The sequence below is a fragment of the Canis lupus genome, chromosome 31, assembly GCF_048164855.1.
Source record: "Canis lupus baileyi chromosome 31, mCanLup2.hap1, whole genome shotgun sequence".
Taxonomy (NCBI): Eukaryota; Metazoa; Chordata; class Mammalia; order Carnivora; family Canidae; genus Canis; species Canis lupus.
The window spans coordinates 21,956,084-21,981,028 of NC_132868.1; the positions used below are offsets into that span (position 1 = coordinate 21,956,084).

The 24,945-nt window shown below is 46.5% G+C and overlaps 3 long non-coding RNA genes across 20 annotated transcripts in view; 2 read left to right on the forward strand and 1 right to left on the reverse strand.

Annotated features, from left to right (window-relative positions):
- LOC140622178 (uncharacterized) overlaps positions 1–17,492 on the reverse strand; it is an 81,315-nt gene extending 63,823 nt beyond the window's left edge. For 6 of the 12 annotated variants that reach the window (XR_012021893.1, XR_012021896.1, XR_012021892.1 and 3 more), the window contains exon 1: positions 8,786–9,717. This is a non-coding gene — a long non-coding RNA (uncharacterized lncRNA). The other 6 variants (XR_012021902.1, XR_012021900.1, XR_012021899.1 and 3 more) reach the window with 5 other exon arrangements.
- Positions 9,188–11,316, forward strand: LOC140622181 (uncharacterized). Of its 2 annotated transcripts, XR_012021916.1 has the most exons (4): positions 9,188–9,772; positions 10,171–10,340; positions 10,433–10,544; positions 11,049–11,316. It is a non-coding gene; the product is annotated as an uncharacterized lncRNA (long non-coding RNA). The 2 variants fall into 2 exon arrangements; XR_012021915.1 differs by having other exon boundaries at positions 10,433–11,316.
- LOC140622179 (uncharacterized) overlaps positions 15,982–24,945 on the forward strand; it is a 31,297-nt gene continuing 22,333 nt past the window's right edge. For 2 of the 6 annotated variants that reach the window (XR_012021907.1, XR_012021906.1), the window contains exons 1-2: positions 16,314–16,525; positions 24,088–24,191. This is a non-coding gene — a long non-coding RNA (uncharacterized lncRNA). Of the gene's footprint in view, positions 16,526–24,087; positions 24,192–24,945 lie in introns of all 6 variants that reach the window. The other 4 variants (XR_012021908.1, XR_012021903.1, XR_012021905.1 and 1 more) reach the window with 4 other exon arrangements.

The following is a 24,945-nucleotide window of genomic DNA, read 5'->3' on the forward strand; positions in this document are numbered from 1 at the left end:
TAGGCAAAAAAGAATAAATAAAATACAGCCAGATTGAAAAGGAAGAGGTAAAACTATCTCTAGTCACAGATGACATGATCTTGCATAATGAAAAACCTAAGTAATCCACCAAAATACCATTAGAACTAATAACAAGTTCAGCAAAGTTGCAGGATACTAAGTCAATATACAAAAATCAGTTCTATTTTTATAGACTAGCAATGAAAAATCTAAAAATAAAATTAAGAAAACAGTTCCATTTTTAATAATATTAAAAAGAATAAAATACTTAGGAAAGAACTTAACAAAAGAAGTACAAGACTTGTTAAATATTATTAAAAGAAATTAAAGAGAATCTAAATAAATGAAAAGACGTTTCAGTTATTAAATTCATAGATCAAATATTAGGAGGGAAATATCTCCCAAACTAAGCTACAGACTCAATGAAACTTCTACCAAAATCCAGATCACTTTTTTGCACAAATTGGTAGTTGATTCTAATATTCCTATGGAAATGCAAGGAATCCAGAATAACCAAAACAATATTGAAAAAGAACAAAGTGGGAAAATTCACATGTCCTGATTTCAAAATCCCACTACAATGCTACAGTAATCAAGATAGTATGTATTGTTATAAGCAAGACATATAGATCAGTGGAACAAATTTGAGAATCTAGAGATAGTGCCTTATATTTATGATCAGTTGATTTTTAACAAGAGCATCAGGACAATTCAAATGAGGAAAGAGAAAAACTCTAAAATTCTTAGAAGAAATATAAAAGTAAATTTTTGTGACATTGGATTAAGTAATGGTTCCTCAGGACACTGAAAGCACAAGCAACAATAACAAAAATAGATCATACTTAATCAGATTTTAAAACTTCTGTACTTTTAGAAGCAAAAGAAAGTAAAAGTGAAAAGACAAGAAGTAAAAAGACTATCCACAGAATGGGAGAAAATATTTGCAAATCATATATCTGAAAAAGGACTTATATCCAGAATATATAATATAATATAATATAATATAATATAATATAATATAATACAGTATATCCAGACCTACAACTCAACAATAAAAAGATAATCATAGAGGATATACAAATAACCAATAAGCTAATAAAAAGATGTTTGGTATCATTAGTCATTAGGTATCTACAAATAATCAAATAGTGAGATACCATTACTCACCTACTAGGATGGGAAAATTTAAAGACAGATAATCACAAATGTTGGTGAGCATGTGGAAAAATTTAAACCCTCATGTATCATTTATAGGAAGGTAAAATGGTGTAGTTGCTTTGGGAAGCAGTGTAGCAATTGCACAGAATGTTAGATATAGGGTTACCCTATGACCCCACAACTTCACTCCTAGGTATATCCCCAAGAGAACTCAAAACATATGTCCACAAAAAAAACTTGGGCATGAATGTTCATGGCAAAGTGGAAACAACCCAAATTCCATGAATTGACACATGGATAAACAAATATAATAGACTATTATTCATCCATAAAAAGGAATGAAATCTGATACATGCTACATACAACATTGAGTAAACCTTGAAAATGTCATGCTGACTGAAAGAAGCCACTTAGAAAAAATCACTGATTGTGGGAATCCTTTTATATGAAATGTCTAGAACAGCAAACACTACAGACATGGAGAAGAGGTAGGTGGTCACCCAGAGGTGGGGGGGAGGGTAAGGGTGGGGAATGTAAATGACAGTTGACTACTAGTGAGTGTCGAGTTTCTTCTTATGATGACAATGATATTATAGGATTAGAGGTGCCTGGATGGCTCAGTCCAGTTGATTCTGACTCAGGTCATGATCTAAGGGCCAGGGGATGGAGCCCACAACCTGCTCTATGTTCAGCGGGTAGTCAACTTGAGATTCTCTCTCTCTCTCTCTCCACCCTCACTCTCTCTTTCAAAAAAAAAAAGATATTATAGGATTAGCAGTGCTGATTAATTCAAAACTTGGTTGATAAATTTAAAAAACTGGATTTTATACTTCAAACGGGAGAGTTTATGGTACATGCGATGTATCTCAATGACGCTGTTACTGAAAAGAGGGAGGACGAATTTTGAGAAGAAGACCCAGAGCACATAGGAAAGATTAAACATCTGTGTCAATGGAAGACCTAATTTTGAGTGGCTCTAAGAGAGAGAAAGAGGGGGGATAGGTGTGAAGTCGGGTTACTGGGGTGGGGGTTGAAGGTGGGAATCCAAGTGCTCCATTTTCTGGAAACAAGAAGTGATCCTGACTCCTGCAAGCAAGAAGATGGGAATTTTGAAGGGAACTTGAAGAAAAGATGATAATTCACAAATGTAGCTGAGGCCCTTGAGGACAATGCAGAGGAAGAATTAACAAAGGAAGGACATTGGTATTGGCTACACCTTTCTTCCAAGGGCATCTGGCCTCCAGGTCAGGTCCAGTTGTTCTCCTTTTTTTTCCAGCACCTCTGTGAGCTCCATGAGAGCCCGAGGAAGATGGTGGTGCCAGGAAACCACTCAAACAGGCCTGTCTGTCCGGCACCTCAGGCCTACCTATGACCCCATTTTCAACATCTCTTGCCAAAGGGCAGCAAAGCCAAGTACTGTGAATATTTGTGACGAGGAGGATTCTTTCCTCCAAAACTTGCCATGAGATTGTTCTGCAAAATATAAATATTAGATCAGGGTGATTGACAGTAACTGAAAATTCAAACACAAGCACTGCAGCCAGCGTCTTCCGTGATCCCAGCAGCAGGGGAATGGTGGGGTCACCACCCAGATGCCATCTAAGAGACAGACTTCTCCCCCACCCAAGGCTGGGATGGTCCAGAGGGTAAATTCAGTCCATGCCCCCCTAGCTCACTGCTTGATGAGCAGAAAGCTTGTCTTCAGCCACCCCTGCGACCCAGAAGCCTCCTCCACACCAGCCCATAAGGTAACTAGTGTCATGTGAAGGAACACTAGACACTGTTTTTACAAATGTTGATGGACGCACCGATGTCTCCGGGCAAAGTGGCCTATTATATGGTGCAGCAGGCCAAATAACTGCCACCCAAATATATCAAGTCCTGATGCCTGGAATTTATAAATGTTACTTTTTTGGAAAAAGAGTCTTTGCAGAAGTAATTTAATTAAGTATATTGAGACTAGGAGATCTCTCTGGATTATCCAAGAGAGCCCTGAAGGCCTTCACAAGTGGCCTCTTAAGAGACAGGCGAAGGCAGATAAGGCAGACAGACACACAGGAGAAAGGCCATGTGAATACTAATCAGAGAGATGCAGCCAACAAATCAAGGATTGCGGACAATTGCCAGAAGCTGGAAGAAGCAAGAAACAGATCCTCCCCTAGAACCTCCAGAGAAGCACGGCCTTGCTGACACTTTGATTTAAGACTTCTGGCCTCTTAAACTGTGAAAGATTACATTTCTGTTGTTTTAAGCCACCCGGTTTGTGGCAATTTGTCAAGGTAGTCCCAGGAAATGAATACACCTGGCAGCTGTGTTCTCTCTGCAGCCCTAACAGTGCCTCCACCTGTGATCATGAACCTGCAGAGAGTAAAAGTTGCTAAGAGTCCGTGGGTGTATCATCTCATTTCAAGAGGTTTTGCAATCTCCTTTCTGGTGAATGCTGCCCCCACCCCTACGCCCACCCGCAAGATCCCACCGTTACTGGAAAAGAATATGTTAATCGGTTCTTATCTAGAACTCTTGAAAATTCACAATCAAGGTAAGAGAAACACCCAATTTGAAGTCAGAACAGGTTGACTGCGTCCTGATCTGCCACTTACTGGGTTGCTTTGGTCTTGGGCAGTTCACCTCGAGTTCACCACCTGAAAGTGGCAGTTATAATTCCTACCCCCAAAGAATGACTTTTTGTGAAAATCAATTAAGTTCACGTCTGTTTCTTCACCTGGGTTGTCTAGGAAAAACCACATGAAGCAAAGCTTATATTAAGCGTACATGCTGATGCATGCTTTCTTGCGGATGGGAGGAGGTGTAATAGCAAGATGAGGGGAGAAGACAAAGAGGGAAACAAAGGCCAAGAAGGTGAGCACCATACTAGCCACAGCATCACCACAAAATATAGTCAGTGATTTGTTTTATGATATGTCTCTGGGTAGGCGTGATGAACCCTTGCTATGTGACTACCACTGGGGCAGGAAGAGGACAGAGAAAGAGCAAGGGGATAATAGTCATTTCCCTTCCACTTCCAGCCTCTCAACGATCAAACTTCACCCATGGAGAATGAACTTGCCTGAACTCCCAGGTGATATCACCCTGACCTTCTGGGCAGCCACTGGGGTTCTGGGATCAGACTCATCTTTTAAGCCAAGAAACCTTGAGAGGAGACAAGCCTATGTGGTCCTGGTACCTGGAGAGCTACAGCGGGGCTCCCACGCATTGAGTACGATGGAGGCCAAGCCAGAGCCCAGCTCTGGTGTGAGAGGCCCCGGAAGTATCTGAGGAAGCTGGCAGGGATAGGAAATGTGGAGGCACTGCTGTGACATTGAGGGCCCAGGGAGACACGTAGGGCCAAGCAAATGGAGCAGCACAGAAACAGGGTCAAGCGCTGCATGCGAAATGGATTTGGAAAATATCACCTGCTACATGACTACTACTTTACCTATTTTGATTGCCTTCCTTTGTGACCTTTATTGCCTTGAGTGGATTTCAAGGAATGATCCACCATTGTCTCAGGTACACCATCACGTCACCTATTTGGCTATGATTTGTCTCAACTTCAAGTACAGGAAGCAAATCTAAATATTTCTTTTTTAAAATATTTTATTTATTTATTCATGATAGACATAGAGAGAGAGAGAGAGGCAGAGACACAGGCAGAAGGAAAAGCAGGCTCCATGCTGGGAGCACGGACGTGGGACTCGATCCTGGGACTCCAGGATCACGCCTTGGGCCAAAGGCAGGTGCTAAGCCGCTGAGCAACCCAGGGATCCCCTACAGGAAGCAAATCTAATACAAGTCTTTGGTGGGAAACTAGTTCTCACCTAGGCAATATGGCGACTGATTGTGGAGGACAGGGCCAACTAGGGTTTTACACATGTTATCCTAGGGTTCCCTGGGAAACAGACTCTGAGAGCGGACTTTGTGAGCAAGGAGTTTACTGGGAACGGAAAGGAGCGGGTTGGATAGCAGAAGAAAACTAAATGGTAGGCAAGGTTGGTCTGGAGCCACACAGCCCTTTAGAGTTGCCCTTGACTGAGGCAAAGGGCAGGACTTTGCACCCCGTATCATCTAGACATTGGATGTGAACCATCCGAAGGATGGACATGTTGCCCCAGGTGAGGCAGGACAATTCCTGGGAAAAGACTCAGCTCTGATGCCAGCAGTACTGGCTGAAAAGAGTGCCTCTGTTCTGAAGGGGGTTGGGGAGGTGCATCCCAGCATCCACGACAGAGGTACCTCTGGAGGGAGCAGGGGTGGGGGCAGGGGATGGGGAACATTGGCTTATAACCTTGGATTTCTTTTGTGGACTGATTCCTTTTGTAAGGAAAACCATGTCCACCATCCTCACGAATGAGGGGGCTTTCACCCCCACTTCCCAGTTCTCATTTCAAGGTGTGGATCGGACACTTTCAGGTGTTTCAACATCCCTTACTTTTACTCCATCCCCACCTCTAACTCCTACTGTCCCCATGGAGGAAGGGCAGGAGCCAATCTGGTAAAGGCCGTGTTCCATGTGGGCAGACTCTGGGCCAGCATGGCTGCTTGTGGCCTAAGGAAGGAATGGCTTGTCCTTGGCCTGTTGTCTCCTCACCGCTTGCCTCCTTGCTGCAAGTTTCTTCTAGAGGTGTGTCTGGCCCCTCTCCCTTGGCCAGCTTCTGTGGCTGGGTGGGCCACTCAGTTGACCTATGCACCCGTGAATTGCAGGGATGGAGTCGGGCGCCCCCACAGTAGCCTCACTTCCAAGCTGCTAAGCAGTTGACAAGTTGCATATTAGAAATTACCAAACAACTGACAAAACTGTATTTTAATCTTCATTTGACTAGTGACCTATGTATCTGTTTTCAGCAGTTTTTATTCATCTAACACATATTTATGGAGCATGTATTATGGGCCAGGCCCTGTGCTAAGTGCTGGGAAAGTGGACTACACAGTGCAGATAAAATCTCTGCTTCTACAGAGTTTACATTTTACTGGGCACAGAGAAACAATAAATCAGCAAGCAAACAAACAGACCATGTTATATCTTGGAAATTGCTTTCAAGGGACAGAGAGGAGTGGGCTGGGCAGCGTGCGGTGGGGTGGGGCATAAGACCAGTAGATCTGCCGAATAAACATTAATGTCCAGAAAGAGTGAGACAAGTGGGGGAAGCATTCCTAGCAGAGACAGCAGCCAGTACAAAGGCTCTGTAGCAGGAATTGGTTTGGCAGGTTTGAGGAACAAAAATGCCCATGAACCTGGAGGCTTGTGAGCCACAGGGAAGGGGGAGACCATAAGGCAGAAAGAAAGACATGGGCCACATCGTAGAGGGCAGTTACACAGACCCAGTACTTTCCGCAAAGTGCGACTCATACCACCAGCACGTACAAACATTTGGGGCTGGTGTACATGCACATATTTTTATTGGAATCATTATGAATTTATTTTTAGAGTATATGAGTACATTGGACAGATATAATTAGCACATCAAAACCACAATCTCCCAGATACTATTCACATGAAGCTACATTAAAAAGTGATTTGATTTAAAGAGAGTATTAAGTCCATCATAATACAGGGGTTGTACGGATACAGCCACATTCTCAGAAGTGGTACGTGCAGCATTCAAGTTTAAGAAAACACTGCTTGCCACTTAGAAACAGGAGGGGACCCCATTCACAGCCTCTGACACCTGATGGCTCAGACCCTAGGGGGACTCGAGAGAAGTTGTGCTGGTCGGCAGGGATGACCTGCTTCCCTCCAGATGTCCCCTCACTGTATACAGCTGTTCCCAAGGGGTAGCAGAGCAGCCAGGGACTGGACTGTCCCGTTCACGTTAGTGTGAGACGATGCAACAGGCCTCATTCTCACCGGCGGGATGCGGATGGGTGTAAATGTCTCTTCCAGGGGATCCCTGGGTGGCGCAGCGGTTTGGCGCCTGCCTTTGGCTCAGGGCGCGATCCTGGAGACCGGGGATCGAGTCCCACGTCGGGCTCCCGGTGCATGGAGCCTGCTTCTCCCTCTGCCTGTGTCTCTGCCTCTCTCTCTCTCTGTGACTATCGTAAATAAAATAAATAAAAATTTAAAAAAATAAAAAAAATAAAAAATAAATGTCTCTTCCAGGCAGACCTCCCTGCCTTTCCCAGCCTCCTGCACTGGGCAGGCCACCAGGAGAGAATGGACCCCACCTGCTCCCCAAGAGAGCGTGCAGATCCAGGTGAGCGGGGACGTGGGATCCCGAATCACCATGTGGAAGAAGAGCACCTGTTGGCCAGGAATGGTCATGTAAGGGAGAAAGAAACTTCCTTGGTGTTAGGCTACTGGCATCTCTGGTTGGCTTGTTGGTCACTCAAGTTAGTTAACCCTTTATCTGGAATCTCTGTCTTTTGAAGGTACCACATCCAAAGAATATGACAATAACATGACATAAGAGATGGGATGATCTGCAGGAAAAAAAGGAGTGGGATGGGATAGAGTAGATGATGTCTTCTTCGTCCACTCAGAAGGCCGTCTTGCAGGGGAGGGTTGTGTACCACATTCTGAGCAGGCCAGTCACCAGGAGTTACAAGAAAGCAGCTTCCATCATTATGCAGAAGTCAGTTTGGCACTAGCATAGGACAAGATGCTCCGCACAGTCACACAAGAAGCATATGGAGTGTTCAAATGAGGTCTAAGAGACTGAAGGACAAGAAAGCCACTGGGGGTGGGCATGGGTGGAGATTTAGCATTGGCCAGAAGGGTGGCCCCAGGGCTCTGAGAATCTCCCAACTCTTCTCCTGCAATTCTGAGTCTCCCCATCTCCTCCCATTTGGGAATGGAGGAGAGGAAGACCGAGGGAGAGGGTTTGATGGGGAAGCCCACCTAAACTGTCTCCCCTCCTGGAGCTCTGCCCCTAAGGTGACTGACCCACAATACTGGGAGATCCCAAAAGAACAGGCAAGGCGGGCTCGTCCACACCGAGGAGCCTGTCTTCCCAGATCGCAGGCTCCACAGCTGTTTTCTTCTGAAAAAAATATGACCAGAGCCAAGCTCAGGCCCAACAGACCCACTGACAGATGCACAACACCAACATTTGGTGACTTCACACCAGGGGCAGTGAGTCCAGGGAGAGTAAGGGATGAGAAAGAGGCAGGCTTTGAGCCCAAGGAAGGTGGTGGCCCAGGCCCAGGAGTACAGCTCGGAAAGACCACACTCTCCCCAGACAAGCCTCGACTGCTGGAAACAAGATGGAGAGGCTTCAGAGGAGATCTCAGCCAGAGACTCGCAGGCACAAATGCCCTCAGGTCCAGGCAGGCAGATCAGTGAGGTGGGCCAACGGGAACTGACAAGGGAATGTAGCAAAATAAAGTCAAAAAGCAGAAAGCAAGACAAGAAAATAGAGGCGCCCACCTCAGTAGGCCTTCCATTTGGGAATGAGAAGGCAAAGACTCAAAGAAAGGATGGTCTCCCTGGTGGTTCCTCTGCTTTGAGGATGGTGTGAGGGCAGGGACTCAGGCCTCCGCTGTCCAGGCCAGCAGAGGTGGGATGCCGGGCACGGTCAAGGCAGGAGTTGGGCAGCCATGGTCGCAAGAGAGCCCTGATGGGCTCAGGCCTTAGGAAACTCGGACCCCGCACCAACTCTGCCCCCAACTCAGCAGCTTGGGTAGCAAATACCTTGCCCTTCTCTGGGCCACAAAGACAGTTGAGTGTGTGGTCTTGAATGTCCCTCCAGCTCTGACATCATTCCTGGGAATGAGAAGCTCAAGTCACCAGTGAGACCTTCCTTCTTCCACCCATGTTTCTGATCAGACTCAAAACCTTTGGAGTTTCACTTCTCTGTATCTCTTGAGCCCATCCTCTGCTTCTCACCCTCGTGGCCCAGCTTTGATAGAATCCTCATCCTCTCTCTCCTCCCAGGTGACAGCAAGGGCTTCCTGACCACTCTCCTTCCTCCTTGCTCCTTCCCATTCCGCCCGTCCTCAGCTGTCAATGCTACCTCAACAACAGAGTTGATGACATCACGCTCCTGCTTACCACCCTCTATGACGCCCCATTGCATTCTATAACCGAAGCAAAGCCAGACTTAACGCGATTATCTTGGGCCCTCAAGGAATGAGGCTTCATTTTCACTTCTCCTTCAGCTCTCCTCCAACTATCCAATGCCTCTTCAGATCGATTGCTTGCCATTCTATTAATACTTTCTGAAGTTTCACACTTGCAAGATTTTGCATATGCTATTCCCACTGCTTTGAATGCCCTTCCCCATTTTGTATGCCAGGGAGAGGAGGAATCTAGCCCAGTCTAGGCAATAAGGGGATAAATTAAAAAAAAAAATTATTGGAGTTCAATTTGCCAACATTTAGCATAACGCCGAGTGCTCATCCTGCCAAGTGCCCCCCTCAGTGCCCATCACCCAGTCACCCCAACCCCCTGCCCACTTCCCCTTCTACTACCCCTTGTTCATTTCCCAGAGTTAGGAGTCTCTCATGTGCTGTCACCCTCACTGATATTTTCACTCATTTTTTTCTCCTTTCCCTTTATTCCCTTTCACTATTTTTTATATTCCCCAAATGAATGAGACCATATAATGTTTGTCCTTCTCCGATTGACTTACTTCACTCAGCATAATACCCTCCAGTTCCCTCCACGTCGAAGAAAATGGTGGGTATTTGTCGTGTCTGATGGCTGAGGAATATTCCATTGTATACATAAACCACATCTTCTTTATCCATTCATCTGTCGATGGACACCGAGGCTCCTTCCACAGTTTGGCTATTGTGGCCATTGCTGCTAGAAACATCGGGGTGCTGGTGTCCCGGCGTTTCACTGCATCTGTATCTTTGGGGTAAATCCCCAGCAGTGCAATTGCTGGGTCGTAGGGCAGGTGTATTTTTAACTCTTCGAGGAATCTCCACACAGTTTTCCAGAGTGGCTGCACCAGTTCACATTCCCACCAACAGTGCAAGAGGGTTCAAGGGGGTAAATTTTTGGTATGAATTTAAAATCAGTAACAAACTAAGTGAAACTCAGCCTTCTTTTTACTGTCACCTTGCAACTAGCAAACAGCTACAGGGATAGAACACCCGTCCTCACCCAGGCAGACCACTTTGAACAACACACTCCCGTGGAGCATCACTGGAACATGGAAACCTCCATCATCCTTCAAAATCCTGCATCCTTAGATTTCCTTGATCCTCCTCCCCAGCCCTTCCTTCTCTACCCCCCAGAGGTAACACTTCTCTCCTCTGGACTGTCTACTGTCCTGTGTCATATTCTTATTTTGCTGCTCTCATAATGTCACATTTCCCTTCTGTTTACCAGTCTCTCTGTCCCAGGAGACGCTGAATTCCTTGAAGACAGTGGCTATGATATATATATGCATTCCTGAAAGCTTAGCACAATGCCTCGGATATCCCAGGGGCTCAGAAAAGAGGTAATAAGCGAACAAAAGAGTGCAGCTTGAGCTCTCCGAGCACTGATTTAGGCATGATGGGTTTCCAAGTCACCGCCCAATTAAAAGGCTCCAATTTATGCTTAGAATGTTGCAGGTCAAGTCTTAATGTGCTGGCTGGAGCTCCTCTCCTTGCCGGGACACGACAGGAAGGTGTTTGGGTGGTATTGAAATGACTCATTGCCCCGGTGGCTTAACAGGATTACCAAGGGGCTCACATCGCTCAATGAAGCATGGTGGGAGTCCCAGCAGTGCCAGCCTGGTCAGAAGCCGAAGCTGTTATCTCTGTCGCTGCTTCTCTGCTGCCTGGGGACAGAGGAAATTAAAAGTCACCGCAGTCCGCTAGCTGAGAAGAGAAAGGTTCCAAAGAAACTCAGGGAGTGCCTCCTCACCCTCACTGAATTTCATCCCACTCTGTCCTCAAGATCGCAGAAGGCCTTGCTGGAAGGGACTTTGGATAAAATCTGGGTCAATCTCCTCTTGCAGATTGGGGAGCTAACATCCAGAGAGAGGCATCGACTCCTCAAGGCCACACAGCTAATAAGTGACAGGATTGAGAGCTGAGTCTGCACATTTTTGTTCCCCATCCGGTGAAGGAACATCATGACCTGGAACCAGGCGAGGAAGTATATCTCGCAGGAAGGGTAAATTCATACCTGGTTGTGTTTGTTGATTTGGTTTTCCGTTTTGTTTTACTTTATTTTTTAATGGAAGTGGAAGTCACATGACATAAAAAGGACCATTTTAAAGTCTACCCTTTAGTGGCATTTAGTAGATTCACAACGCGGAATCACCTCTATCCAGTTCTGAGATAGATCACCCTTCCCCCAAAGAAAACCCCTTACCTATTGATCAGCTGTTCCCCATTTCTTTGTCCTCCCAGACTGGCAACTTCCAGTCTGCACTCTGACTCCACAGATTTGCCTTTTCTGGACATTTCATATAAATGGAATCGTAGAGCATGTGACCTGTGGTGTCTGGCTTCTCTGACTAGTTTAACGTGCTTGAGATCCGTGAGCCAGCACTTTATTCCTTTTTTGTGGCTGAGTAATATTCTAGCGTGGGTATGTACCACATTTGTTCTTTAAAAAGCAAACAAACAAAAAAGATTTTACTTATTTATCTGAGAAAGAGAGAGAGAGCACGAGCAGGGGAGTAGCAAGCAGAGGGAGAGGGAGAAGCAAACTCCTCGCTAAGCAGGGAGCCCCATGTGGGGCTCCATCCCAGGACCCCAGGATCATGACCTGAGCCAAAGGCAGATGCTTAACTGACTGAGCCACCCAGGTGCCCCACATTTGTTCTGATTCACACATTTGTTCTATCACATGAGGTCTGGGCACTAGGGTCCTAACAAGTCCACCAATTTAGTCACATACTAAGGGGTACGCTGCACTCTTGGAAGGCAGGCTCAGAGCAAGGGCATCGTAATGTCAACGGATGCCTGCCATGGGTAAAACTGCGTGAGGTGCCCACACAGATGGCCTGGCAGGGTGATGTGGGAAAGGACACACATGGAACCCAGGAGAAATCTAGGTTCTGGCTCTAGCTCATCAGATAATCAACCAAGTGTCCTAACACAGGCTCTTCCCCGCCCCCAGCCACAGTTTCCCTCCCTGTAAGGCGGGATAACAATGCCTGTCCTACTGCTCGTTTGTCAGGGTCACCAGGAGGCCTAAGTGAGATATCTGCAAGTGCTCTGTAAACAACTGGTCACTGTGTGAATTTTTATCTCACTAAAACAAAAACAAAAACAAAAACAAAAACAAACAAAAACAAAAACAAAAACAAAAACCACCTCCTCACTAGCCGCTTTCATCTTCCTATAAGGGCATGGTTATTCATAGTGGATGGAGACTTACCCACCAGCACTCCTTTAGGGGTGGGTATGTATTTACTTGAAGAAGATATCTGCACGGGCACAGAAGGGACTTGAATATGGGGTTACTTTTCTCAGGGGGCCTGGGGGAAATCAGTTGCTTCTTGCTCAGGGCAATGAGGCTGAGAAAGAGGGGTGGGAGTGGGTGTCAAGGAAGCCAAAGGCTACCCAGTCCATGATGAGACTCATCGAGACTCTCCGTCTTAAGGAAAGTTACCAAACTCACAATGTTCTGGGTGCAAGGGTTTTTTTGTGAAGACCAAGGAAGGAACTGGGCTTTGCTCCTTGAATTGCTCAGGACAGAGCTGAACATCACACTCTGATGAGAGGGCGTGGGGTGGAGAACACACCTGTGGGCACCCGTGGAAATGGGGCTCCGGAAATCAAGGCTCTTCCGAGGCGTGGCACTGGTGTTTGGGTCAAGTTTAATCAGATCTCCAAGGGCCTTGGCTAACAACTGGGTTGCACAAAATCTATCCCTGCCATGAAGGCTGTGCCCATGGGCAGTGCCCTCGATGAGGGCCCTGGTGTCCTTGCACCAAGAATACAGTGACTTGCACCCTAGCACCTCCTGCGGCCCTCACCACTGCAGCCAGAGGATAAGAACTGGGAGTTCAGTACTGGTTTGCTTTTGCCCCCAGACAATTGTTGGTTCAGAGGCCCTTATATGACAGCCACAAATGAACAACCTTTGCAAATAAGGCAGGCCCCTGGAATGGCACCCATGTATATTCTGCTGTCAAAAGTAGAGAACTTCTACAGTAATAGGTCTCTCTCTCTCTCTCTCTCTCTCTCTGGGCCTCATAAACTTCTGCTCTTCTGCTCAGTTGCCAGGTGACATGCTATTTACTGGCTGAGAGCACCAAGCCAGTCAGATCAGTAGGAGACGTAGAGCCCTGTCTGACACAGTTGGCTTTGTACCAGAGGCAACGCTGCTCCTCATGAGGGGGTCCATACCCTTTGGCCAAGTCATCTCCCTTCTTGAATTTGATTCTAAAGAAATCAAGAAAAGCACAAAGCTAAATATCCTAAAATGTTCTTTGCAAAATCATCCATAACAACTAAGCAGCTGGAGACATAAAAATTGCAACAATAGGTAAAAGCAAGAAATGTATTGTGAATCACCACGATGGCATTTCTGTGGCCATAAAATAGAAATTGGAGCAATATGGCAAGTGATTACAATATTAAACAAAAACACAGATTGTGGATAGTATGTGCGATATGATTGCAGCTACAAAGAAATGTGCATGGAATGTGGACAAGAAGATTGAGGGGCTATGGAAAATAAAAATCGTCACAAAAGATGAAAGGACCACGGGTAACTTTTTCTTTAATATTATCTTTTCCATTATCTTCTTAGTGTTTCAGTAGCTTCACACCTGTATTCTTATCCAGCTGTTTATCTACATCTGCTTTCCCCGCCCAGCTAGATTTCATACATCTGTCTCCATCAAGATATTTATGGTTCTGTTTGTGCTGACTTGTTCCTACCTCACTTACCATGTAGATCCTTCTGCAAGTGAAACCCACATGGTATTGGGCAAGAAGTACCCAAACAATAATGTTCCAGGGTGCCGTTGCTTGGGCGATGTTTAATGGATATTGTCACTGGGCTTGCAAATGCAGGATCCATTTTTCAGTTTGGACTCTGATCAGGAATAGACTCTTCCCACCAAGGAGGTTTTAAAGCCCTTCCCAGCAACCAGCGTGCAGAGACCAGAGCTGCCACAACTGATGACTCCTCGCTGGAAAGTGGCAGCTCCAGCACCATCAGTGAACAAGACCGTGTCCCTGCATAAGTGAACAAGACAGAGTCCCTGTGTGATCAGTGAGCAAGGCGATACTCCAGCATGATCAGTGAGCCGAGCAGTGCTCCAGCGTGATCAGTGGGCAGCTGCGGCGTCAGTGGAGCTGTCAGTCCCAGGGTGAGCAAGCACAGACTAAGATTGCTCTGTGATCAGTAAGTACAGGTCGAGAACAAGTGATGGGCATTTCAATTCAGCTCAGACCATGAGGAATTGGAAAAGTATGGCCCAAAGAAGAGGAGGCTAACCCCACAGAGATTCTTTCTTTGGCCCTAGCAACCTATGTGCCAGATGCCCCTTAGAGCCTTCCTCATCTGGCACCTGAACTCAGAATTCAGGCTCTGTATGATTTGTTTTCTATAAGATCATGCAGGGGAGGGATCCCTGGGTGGCGCAGCGGTTTAGCGCCTGCCTTTGGCCCAGGGCGTGATCCTGGAGACCCGGGATCGAATCCCACGTCGGGCTCCCGGTGCATGGAGCCTGCTTCTCCCTCTGCCTGTGTCTCTGCCTCTCTCTCTCTCTCTCTCTCTCTCTCTCTCTCTGTGTGTGTGTGTGACTATCATAAATAAATAAAAATTAAAAAAAAAAGATCATGCAGGGGATGGTACTTAAATCTCATTCCAGAGAGTGTACTCAGGCAGCTTCAGCACATCGTCATAAAGGGCTGGGCTCCACGACATCAGAGATCACTCCATGGACACCAGGATCAGGTGAGGTCTGACATCTAGAATCAGCTTCAGCGTCCCAAGCCGGCCAGCCGGGGAGAGCAAGTAGCCCTCGAGAATTTTGATTGAACAGGCCTGCCTCTTTCTGAATCAGCTATGCGCACTGGAAGAGAAAAGTCCTTATGGAAAGGCTGCAGAGGAGATTTGCTCATATGGCATTTCTCTGAATTGAAGACTGAACCTCAGCGATGATTGAAGTGGTGGTGGTGGTGGTAAAAATTAAAAGGTATAGGGAGAGTCCTGCTTCATATCATAGGACCCTCCGCATCATCTAAATCCAATATTTGAAACTCACTTTTTAGAGTCCAGAAAATCTCTCACCATAAAATGCTCACATATGAGCATTTAAACAGGAAGCAATCAATTCACGCTCATCAAGCACAAATTCAAAATGAACTCCACCTACTGCAGGGTCAAGAGAGCAGTCAGTGCCCCCCCCCCCCCCGTGACTGGCCCCAAAACCACTTGAAATCCTGGGATCTAGGTGGCCATGTGGAAAGCTGGGCCTCCAGACCCTGGGAAGGGGAATGTGAACCACCTCCCCACCCCACCCCCACCCGGCCACAGCTCTGCTTAGGGAAGGAGCACTTTCTAGGAAATAGAAAAGGATGCCTCTGCCTCCAGTCCCTCCTGCACCTGCCATCAGGTCCCTCCTACACCCGCTGTGAATCACAGCAGGGGTCACAGCTCTCTGAGGCTTGGACCTTCGGTGGCTGCTGGCTCTCTTGCACTTGAATCTCCTCTTCCCTCTGGCATCCAGAGCCTCTGGACGCTGGTGCTAAGCCATCTTCCAACCTTAGCTCCCTCCTGTCCCAGCTCTACACCCCTAGCCGTGCCCATCTCTCCACAGGCACTCAGCAAGGCCCCAGCTTTCTCATCATCCTGGGCTGGCTCGTGCCAGCCACTCCCCCATTTTCCCAGCTCTCAAATGTCACTCTATCAACTCAGCTTTGCTTCACCCCAAGTGCCATCTCCTTGATAAGACATTTTCTGGTCCACTGTTCTCTGTGTACACCTCGTCAAGAGGACTGTCTCTCTTGCTTCCACTCTAAGAGCATCTTTTCTGTGTTTCTGCCGTGACGTATTACTTTCTCCGGTTTTGTTCATTGTGTGCTTCGTAGAGCTTCGCCCTGGACAGCACCCTCGGTGGTGGGGGCGGGCAGTAGATACTGGAGACTTACTTGAGGGAGCAAGTTCATGGTCACTAGGAGAGCACCGCCGGGCTGAAGGTTGGCCACATTTCTTCCAGATGCAGAGCTGGCCTGGCTGACCTGTTTCCTTGTAACTCCAGGGTTTCATGTATCTATGAGTCTATGAATAGGCAAAGCGAAAGGTCACACTAAGCATCTTTTCTGCTCCTACCATAATCTCGGGTTCAGGGACATCCCTTGGGGACCAATGCTTTAAGTCAGCCCTCATGGCATGCTGTGGGAAGGCGCTCCGTCCAGGAGCTGACTAATGCTGACAGTCTCTTCTGTTGTTGCTTTCTGGGCTGCCTGTGTTTTTCCTCTGGCTCTGCTGCGACTCTCAGGCCCTCTGGCCCGCCGGACACAGGTAAGGAGTCCAAAGAGAGTCGCCTGTCCCCTGGGGGTGCCCTAGCAGCTCTTGCCCTCCAGGAGGGAGGTAGAAAAGGCCCCCCACGAGGCTTCCTCCTTTCCCCGGTCTCAGATCCTGCCTTTCTGCCCCGGACAGGGCCCAGGGCTGGGTGTCCTGTGGTCACAAGGAGGAGGAGAGGGACGAGGGTGCAGGGAAGGGAAGGAGGGCAAAGAGCGATCTCTTTACTCAAGCATCCTTCAGGGAACAGAGACGGAATTTGGCTTGAGCCTGCTTTCTGGGTAATCCGGCATCAAACAGCAATGAGGCCTGGGACCTTGCCAAGTCTTTGTTTTGTTTTGTTTTTTTCCTTTCCTCCAATCAGCCCAGGGCAGTGGGGAGCGGGAGGGTGTGGTGGGGCAGGGGGGCCCGCAGGCCCTGGGGCCGGGGACCGAGCCCGCAGGAGCGGCCCCTCGAGCCCTCCCCGCCTTGCAGGGCGGGTGGCACCCGGGCCGGCACCACAAGGGCAGCTCTGTCCTGCGGGCACAGGGCTCCGTCCCAGCCCCACTGGCGCAGAGAGAACAACATTTCCTTATAAGGCCCCGCGCGCCTTGCCAAGGCTGGACGCTCCGACAGACTGTAGCTTTCCATTCTCCTTGCCCGGCTCCACTCGAGGCCCTGAATGTAGCCCTTGTTGTCAGGCCCCTCCCCTGCTCGCGGCCCCCACCCCACCCACTTCCACTCCCTGCCAGGGCCGGCCCCACCGAACAGGATAAACAGCCCGAGGCCTCTCCCACGCAGGCCTGCCTCAGCTCAGGCCGGCTGGAGGCAGCACAGGGTAGCAGAAGGAGCCCCGGGCCCCAGGCTCAGAGGCCCTGCAGGCCCCTCGCCGCGGGGGCCACAGCCCACGTCCTGACGCCTGCAGGTCGGTCCCCTCGGCCTGGGAAGCACCCACGCCAGCCGCCACGGGGTCTAAATTCTTTGCATTGCATTCAAAGCCCTTTTTGAGTCAGGCTACCTTGGCAGCTTCCCCTCCGTTTGCTCCCCCGGGGCCAGGTCCCCCAGACTCCCCTCGCCCCCTGGCCCCCTGCACCGTGTTGGCTCGGTGCAGAGGGAATGACCCTGTTCCATCCTTCCCAGAAAAGAGGAGTCCTTTCTTTCTCTTCCCAGGTCCTGTGCACCGCTCTTAAAGGCTTTCCTTCTGGCAATTACAATTTGTTTACTCGCCTTCCCCTTTATCTGATGATAAGCTCCTTGAGGCTCAAACGGTCTCTACTTCCTCTTTATATTCCCGAGCTCTCTCCCACACCAGGCTGCGTGCAAGGTCATTGTGTGGACGCCTGCATGTACCGTGTTGGGCAAGCTCAAAAGAGACAACCGATGTGCAGAGACTTCGTAATCAATAAGGTGTGGAGGTGTGGTGTGCCTGTATCACGCTACCCTCTACCCCAATTCTCCTCTTTATTATCCCATCGTAACCCCTTTCCCTGTCTACCCCGTTCCACATCCTGAATTCCGTGCTCACCGTAACTCCTCTGGGTCTTAACATCTGTCACGAAGACGTGACTGCCTCTCCATGCCAGTGTCAGGCCTAGAAGGGCCTTTGGAAATTATCCAATGGTTTCTACACTAACATCTACACGGATGTCACCTGGCCACACAAATGGATTAAGTGAAGGGGCTCCGAGCCCTGGACCCCACTTCTTTCACCATTTATACATGCTAGGTGCCCACGGCATTCTCAGAAAAAGGAATCCAGTAGCCTTAGAAGTTAGAAGTACCCTGATTAATCCAATCTCAACATTCGACAGCTGAAGAAACGGACTTCCCTAAAAGAAAAGTGGCTTTCCTGACATCACATGAGTCACACACCTAATCCAGACCACACTTGGGGTCCCTAACTCTGGCCCACCAAAGCCCTCGCCCCCCTCATACGTGCCTACTTTGGGCAGAATGATGATGAAGGAAGCTACAAATCTTGTCAAGCTGAGTTCTTATAAGTCTGGGATGTGTCGCGTTCCAAATAAAGAATTTCAGTCTGAACCAGAACAAATCTTTCTGAAATGGAGATTCGGCAAATTTTCGGGTCAGTGATTTGCAAGCACAGCGCTGTGAAGTACTATAGTGAGACTCTATTCCCCATGATCCTAGCAACAATTTTAAAGAGAAAAATCTTATCCCAGGATGAAATACCCTGTTCTCCATCCACAACTCATTTTCTCAGAAATGGTGCTTGTAGAAGGAAGCCCACGGTTGATCACAGACTGCCTTCTAACACTGTTTGATACAGAGCCAAATTCAGGAAATAAGGTGGTCTGCCCTGGGCTCATCCAAGAAGACGGAGTTTCTTGAATACTAAAAAAAAAAAAAACCCTCACTATAATGAGGCTTCTCTTAGAAGATGCCCAGGGGTAGACACTGCCCAGAAGCAAAGTATACAAGGAATACTGGGGCCAGGGGATGGGAAACCAAGCTCTGCTCCCAACTGCACTGACTGTAAAACCGAGAGCAAGCCGGCTGTCTCTGTAGGGTCTTACTTTTGTCCCCCCAAAATGGGAGTAATGGTGCCTCCAAGATCATTTCCAAAGGCAATGAAAATTAGATCAATTACAATTATGAATATGAAAGTGCTTTATGAATGATAACAAAGAAACTATGTACCTAAATAAAGGCCAGTTATTAATAGGCAGTGGTTCTCCCCTTGAGGTTGTTCTTATGGGTAGAGAAGAGAAAATAACTTCCTTTTCCAGGATCCGGTAATGTTTGCTCCATCCTCCAGCTCCCTCATGGCCACTGGCAGCTACACTATTGCTGATCACTTTCCAGGAAATCAAGAGAGGGGTGGGGCTGCTCTTGCTAAGAAGTTGCTTCCAGAAGCTGGAAAGCAGACAAAGGGAGCCATTCTCTCACCCTGTGTATTCCCCTCCCCTTTCTTCCCAGGTACAAAGAGAAAGGTTTTGCCAAGTCTAGGCTCTGGACAAACTCTGGGTGAATTGGAGAAGTCATTTCTCTTCTCTGAGTCTCCATTTCTCTGTACTTAAAATGAAGAGGTAGGATAGAATGGTATTAAATTTAGGGGTAACAATGTAATTTATTGCCAGAAAAGAGAGACTTTTGAAAGTGAAGAAAATGTATTATTAATAATTATACCAGGATGACCACAGCAAATAGGACTACTCCAGGCAAACTGGATGTACGGATATTTTATTAAGGCTTGTTTCAACTTGCACTATTACCAGGAAAACAAAATGCCCTCAAGAAGAAGAAATTTCAGTTCCCTTGGTGTTGTCTTGGCCACACTGAACTTCTGACTAGTTCTACTGGTTGTTTTTACACTGTTCTCGGTCACCAAGGGCAAACTCAGTAGGAAGTCACATATATAAAAGAGCCTGCATGTCATAAAGCATTTCTATATCCTTTATTCTCCTTGCAACAGCCTTATAAGGCAAGCATACAAAGATGTCAATCCCATTTTTAAAGAGCCCTGAAGAAAATCAAGGATTTGTTCAAGGTCGTAGCACAGAAGGAAGCAGTCCTTGTCCTGGACTCTTAGCCCTGTGCTTGTTCCACTGGGGCCAGGTTAGGAAAAAGGGCACTTAATTTGCAAATACTGACTGGCGTTAGGTTGGCCACCTTCCATTCAAAAAGTTCCTTCTCTATCTATAACAGTGATGCTGAAAGTGCAATAAAAATTTCAGACTGCCCCCTGCCCCAACATTCTAGAGCTTGAGATTTAAGAATCAGGTAATTTTTTAAAAATTTATTTATTAATGAGAGATACGGGGGTGGGTGGTGAGCAGAGACACAGGCAGAGGGAGAAGCAGGCTCCATGCAGGGAGCCCGACATGGGACTCGATCCCAGGTCTCCACGATCAGGCCCTGGGCTGAAGGCGGTGCTAAACCACTGAGCCACCGGGGCTGCCCAAGAATCAGCCAAATTTACAAATGAGAAATCCAAAGTCCAGAGAGAGGGATTTGCTGCGATTACCCATCAAGACCCACATACAAATGGAATTGAGATCCCTACGCTACTCTTTTAGCATTCTTTCCATACTAACTAAACACAAATATGCTTAGGGAAGTAAACATAACTTAAGTCCCTTCACCACCTTCCACGACGCATGAGTTACCTTTAGGTTTTCTCATGTGGAAAATCGCAGGCTAGCCTTTGCTTCCTCTAGCTTGGAGAAGTGAGACTTAGGAGTATATAAGTCTTGGGCATTGCATCAGCCGCTTATTTCCCTTCCCTGCATTTCCAGTGAAGATCAAATTAAAAGAAGCTTCTTCACGGGCAAAGCTTGCACAATTCAAAACATTTACCGGAGTCCTGAGGGCAAAACCAAAGGGAACTTGCCCTGTGGGGAAAAGGGCCTGGAAAATGAATAGGAGGCTTGGATTTGAATTCTGGCTCCGCTATGACTTTGCAGGACTACCTTGACCAAGTTATTTCCCCTCTCTGGGCCTCAGCTCTTCAGCTGAGAAATAAAAGAGTTGGATTAGGTAATGTCTAAACATCCTTCCAGCTCTAACAAGCTACAAGGATCCAAATTGTAAATGTACATGTTTTGGAAAAGAGGGCTGATCGAATTCTTTTCTGTCCATGAGCCTCAGAGGAGTCACTGCCCAGGAGAGGTTTTGTCATCACTTCTTGCTGGTGGGTATTTCCTGCCCCTTTACCCTCTGCCCTTTGCTTCAGTGCTGATTAGCACAAGTAACTACTGGTGCCAGCTAAAGGTGGCAAAGGGACTAGTAACCCTCTCCAGTACCAACCAGGGGTGCTGAGTTAAATCAGACGTATTAGCCAAGTTGCCTAATTGGCTGGGTCCTCATAAATTAATACAGCTCTGGCAAACTTTGCTCAAGCCCGATCATTTCTTTCCTAATTTATTACCTGTGTTGAGATCATTGCTGCATATATTTCTCTAAGGAACAGTAACTACAAGGCAAAATAATGACTCCATGACATTCATTGATGTCACTGTTTGAGTCCAAGTGTCCCTGAAGATGGAGGAAAACTTTCCGGAAGACAAGGCTTGTTTATGATACTGACAAGCGACAACACAGCTTGTGATTCTGAGCTGAAGGTCCAGAGCCAGGATGCCCATCCTGTCAGTCTTCCTTTTAAGTGGGAGGTGAAGCTGCTTGGAGTCAAATTCTCTGTTTCTACTTGCCTAGCACCTGCTCTCTTCTCATACAGAAAGTTCTTATTCAGTGCAAAACCCATTCCATTTGTTATGTACAAGACACTTTTCCCACATAGCCAAAGAGGCAAGCATTTATCCCGGGGCTGGTCCCCATGGAAAGATGAAGACTACAATAAAGGTAAATATGAGACTGAAATCATTCCAATTCTTCATAATGACGTTTCCACTTTCAGGAAGGAGGATTACTTTTCCCTGTTGGGTTTACATAGTTGATAGGATGTAAGTCTTACAGGTGACGATCTGCCCATATATGGAGGGAGCTGGAGAGATGGAAACTTGATGATACGCTCTGAACCCCTGGATACCGCTAGGCCTAATGCAGGGCCACTCATAGGCTTTTTGATTACAAAGCTACTAAATCCCCTCTTTGGTTTAGGCTGGTTTAAGTTAGGGTTCTGTAATTTGCAACCAAAAGGAATCCTGACTCGTATTAGCTTTGTATTAAATTCTGCATAGAACCTTTTACTCTCAGAGCTAGAAGAACTACTAATGCATTCAAGTCCATTGTTTAGAAAAACTGAGAGAATCTGCTCATGGTTGCTCAAGAAGTAACAGGACTAGATCTCTGAATCAGTCTAAAACATCCCTCAGAGGTCACTGAGTCCAATCTTCACGTTGACCCAAATGTCAGTTCTACAGTATGAAATGCAGAAAAGAACATGAACTTCAAGCATCATTCTTTTCAAGAGTCTTAGGAATGCTGGAGCCTTGAGCCTCCCCAAAATGCTCTGACCCTACATTTGTGTATCCTTTAATTTTTTCATAGTACTTTTATTGCTATTACATTTCCAGAATGAAATGCCTAGCTTCAAACCTCCTCCACTGGTTACTTACAAATTGTATGAACGTGGACAGGTTACTTATGGCATTGCACATCTATTTCTTCATCTCTGAAATGGAGATGATAAAAATAGTGTTCACTTCATAGATCTAGTGTAAGCACTGGCAAAATTTAGGTAAAACATTCAGCCCAATGGCTGCCATACAGTGCTCAATAACTGTGACTGATACTATTAGCTTATGATTTTTGAAACAATACTAAAACAAGAAATCTAGATAAGAAAGTCAAGGACCAGAGAGTAAAAAGGACATACCTAAGGCAACACAGTAGTTAGTGAAAGAAGCCCCAACTTACATGATTCTTACTTTGTTCTTTTTTGGGATGGGGGAGCAGAGGGAGAGATAGAGAATCTTAAGCAGACTCCCCGCCCAGCATGTGAACTCATCATGCGGCTTGATATCACAACCCTGAGATCATGACCTGAGCCGAAATCAAGAGTCAGACACTTAACCCATTGAGCCACCCAGGCACCACTCATGCTTTAAATTGTATTCCATAAACCAGTTGGTCATTTCAGATTATGTTCACTTGTTCACGCATTCATTGATTCTTCTATCGTTACTTCATGTGCTCATTAATTCAGCAAATATTTCCTGAGAACCATAGGTTCTTTCCAGCCTTAGGCAAAGGCAAGGGACTTCTTGTTTTTAGGTACCAGTTTCCTCAAGAAATTGGTCATGATATTTCTATCTTGGCTCCTTCCATAGCAAGCTCTTATTTGCAGTCCTGAGTACTACATGCATGGAGGGTACAAGATGGGGTCATGTTGCATGCCTAGAGGGGTCCACAACCAAGTGAGAAAAACAAATACAAATGATGTGTACTTGCTCTACCATGCTGGAGTACAACACATGTCACTTGAACAATGTTTCTTAAATAAATTCGATGTGGCTCCCACATGCCAGGGTTGATAGGAAAGTTGACCTCTGGCATATTCTGAGGGGCTCTCTCCCCACCCTCGGAGAGATGACCATGATATAAGAGCTTCAAATAGAGTTGCACACTGGTGGCCCTTGGGCCCAGTGAAGCCTTGCAAGTGTTTTGTTTGGCCCACAATGTTGTTGTTTTTTTAATAATTAAGTCAACTTTTAACAGCTGGGAAGTTTCTCATTAAAAGCCAGGCTTCTCTTGAAAAAGCATAAGATCGAGCAATGCTGGCCTGGCATCTGTACAATGGCAACTGACATCTTAGAGCTTTACTTTTTCAGAGGGGATGCATTTCTCCCCAATTAGAGGTCAACCTTTGACTTTATCTTTAACTGGACTGTATGAATTCAGGGAAAATGTCCATCATGGAAGCTTTCCTATCATGTGAATTTTAAAATGTTTTTGGGGGAGTCTGAGAGAGGAACCGAATATTTTTTTGTAATAACCTGAAAAATACACTTTAGATTTATAATGTAAGTTTCTGGCCTTTAATTAGGTATTAATCTTAGCCTAGCCAGGGCCCAGCATGCTTTGATATTTCACTGGGAGAAATGTTTCATTTCCAGACCGAGACAAATCACTTACATATGTTATCTTCTTTTCCCCCAAAGGGCATTTGAGTTGGTGACTCTGGATCTTACTGTGATGTGCTAGTGACCTGGCTCTCTGAAGAAAAGTGTGCTGATGTGCAGAGTTTGCCACATTCCATGTGGAGGTATGCAACCATGGCCAAATGCAAGAATGGTCTCCCAGTTGGCTTGCAACGTTTCCGCAATTTTAGGAATTGGCCAACTGGCTCTTCTGACCCAGTATAAGCAAACTCAGCACACTAGGTCTATCTAATTCCAGAATATGGGAACATGAAAATGTTGTTACTTTCCTCTCTGAACTCTATGGAGGAATCAGAAGAAATAACGAAACATGAGCCATGCCTGCCTTGAGGAGAATTTTGGTCTAGTTCAAGAGACAAAGCAAACACCTTAGAAAAACTTGTTTTTCGAAAAGAATCAGTGCCTTCTCCAACATCTCTGCTTGAACATCCAATAAGAATATCAAAGTCACTAAATCCAAAATAGGTTTCTTGGATTTCTTCTCCAAGCTGTACTGCATTTCCCCAATATCCTTATTTCAATAATTACTTCCAGCCAGTTCTCACACTAAAAGATAAGGAGTCACCCTTGATTCCTTCTTATTTCTCAACCCCCTTGTTCAACCCAGTCTTATATATCCACCTCCAAAATTTGTTGTAAACCATTTACTGCCCTGCATCCCCCTGCAATAACTCCTGTCCAGCATCCGCCCCCCCCCTTTTTTTTTTTACTTCTGCCCCCAGGTTTCTAAGTTCTCCACTCTCTCTCACCACCCACCCATGCCAGTAAATTTTTCTTCTAAATCCCCTGGGCACTCCCTATGGTTAGCTCCTCTCATTCTTCAGAGAGCTGTTTGCATGTCACCTCCTTACAGAAATC